The sequence below is a fragment of the Salvia hispanica genome, chromosome 6, assembly GCF_023119035.1.
Source record: "Salvia hispanica cultivar TCC Black 2014 chromosome 6, UniMelb_Shisp_WGS_1.0, whole genome shotgun sequence".
Taxonomy (NCBI): Eukaryota; Viridiplantae; Streptophyta; class Magnoliopsida; order Lamiales; family Lamiaceae; genus Salvia; species Salvia hispanica.
In genome coordinates this window covers 4244619-4246889 of record NC_062970.1, presented here as the reverse complement: position 1 = coordinate 4246889, position 2271 = coordinate 4244619, and the positions used below count along the sequence as shown (strand labels likewise).

The 2271-nt window shown below is 37.7% G+C and overlaps 1 pseudogene; it reads right to left on the bottom strand.

Annotated features, from left to right (window-relative positions):
• Positions 1 to 203: 203 nt before the first annotated feature.
• Positions 204 to 1079, bottom strand: LOC125194520 (annotated as a pseudogene).
• Between the last annotated feature and the right edge of the window lie 1192 nt (positions 1080 to 2271).

Below are 2271 nucleotides of genomic sequence, written 5' to 3'. Positions count from 1 at the left end.
CCTGCTCTGAAGCCATGTTGAATTTGGGATCATATTCATTCAACTTGTTCAATTTTACAGAGGCATATACACGGTATTAAGTAGTAGAAGAAAAACTAAACATGGTAAAGATTTGCCCTAATTAATTTCCCCTTCTCCACGGCAATTCCCTAATCTTAGGGATCTTTCCTTGATTTTATTTTATTTACTTTCCAACAGTTTATACTAGTATAAATTTGAGATTATTTGCATCCATATATAGTTATTCAAGACAAACGAACCACAATAGGGCTCCGAACAGAATGAGTGGGAGAGGTCCATTTCAAGAATCCTTGGATGAAATCGGTCTTTGGAGTGAGTCGGCTGAATGTAACCTTGTACTGCAGTTTCTGTTTTGTCTCGGAGAAGTTGAGCGTAGTGGGCTCCACACGAACATCAACTCCAATAGGTGCGGTAATCTCCACCTCGTATGACAAGTCTGGGTCGCCTACGTTTGTGACAGTCTTGGTGTAAACTTGGGAAGTTCATTTGCCACTGAAAATGATAGAGAATGAAGGATAGTTTAGCTCTGCTTCCGTTATCTTCGATTCGACTGCTGCAATTCACCCTCCGACGTAGAAACCGCTCCACTTGGCGGTCCGTGTAGCCGAGACCGCACAAGTAAGAAAGGTAGTCTTGGGGCTGGATGTCGTAGACAAGTCCGGGATCTTTAGCTCTTGATGGATTCACATGACCTGATCCCGTGGCAAAGAGGTCGGCCGGGATGAACCTCTCGTCCTCAATTGGATTACCAGCGAGGTTCACATCGTCCGCAGTGGTCATAATGGCGGACTTGATTGCAGCAGGAGACCAATCGAGATGCACGCTCTTGAGCAGAGCCGCCACACCGCTCAGGTGCGGGCACGCTATTGAGGTACCAGAATCTATTTTCCATTCGATGGAAGTGTCACGTGATGCTGCAAGAATATTGACTCTAGGGCCTAAAATGTCGGGTTTCCAAGGGTTGGTATGCTAGGACCCCTGGAAGAAAATGAAGCGATGACTGGTGCACGCTCATCAACAATCACAGTGAGTGCACTGTGTGAATATTCATCAAACATGTCAATTCAGTTTCATATCAATTTTAATTTTACCAAATATAGGATTTGGAATTAAATTGTCCTTCCAATTCCGTTCTATAGAATTCTAATTCCAATTCATTTCCAATTCCGTGTACTGAACGGACCCTAAGTGTTTGTACCATAAAATTAAGTAGTATGTCTGCAGAATGTTTTGAAAAAAATGTAAAATTACCCTCTCTCCATCCCATCATATGTTCAATTTTACTATTTCACCTACTTTATTCTCTCTTCACTTATCTACTTTATTATCTCTCCTATTAACTCTTTAAACACTATTATCTTAAATCATGTGCCTAAAAGAAACGGCTCACTCAAGACAGAGCAAGAGTACATAGAGAAAGGGCAAATGCCCCAGCTCATGTCTCTCTATATATACATGTAAATGGAGTATATTATTCTCTACTACTTTAATACATGTATATTCAACTAATTTGCCCCCTCCATTTAGAAAAAATAAATAAAAATACTTACCCTACCCCTAAAAAATAGACAACATTTAAAAAGACACGCGTTTTAATGTTAAAAAATAGCCCCTCATCTTCTAGACTACGAAATGTATGGATATGAAACCTCTCACAAAGTGGAGTTGAAGCTGCCGTGGGCAGTGGCGGATCCAGGATTCGAAAATGGAGGGGGCGGAATATCTTTATTAACTATTCAAAGCTATGGGAATAAAAATAGCATGTTTGATTCACATGAATATTGAACTAACAATGTATACAAATAGGATTTAGATCTAATTATTAAAACGTATGTTCTTAATTATGACGATTAATAGTAAAAGTTTAGTCAATTCATCTTAGTAATTATATAAACAGTGAATTAGCCGTATTTCTCTCAACATATCACATTGTGAAAATAAACATCAACTGAATGAACATAAGAGTTTCGATTAGTTATGTTCATTTAAAAGGCGTTTACTTTTAGTATAGGTCTATAGGATATATTGATAAAATAATTATCACAATTAATTGACTGTTTATTTTGATGAAATATTGATCGCCATTTAATGATTCTACGGTTTACTACAACGAAAGCAATGCAGGTCAATAAGTTAACATGCCAACGATCATCTGAAAACAAAGCCCACAAAAGTCATAGAAACACAACTATATAGTCATCTAATTTTTCTATGAATCTAAAATATAGTTTTTCTTGTCTAAACATATTG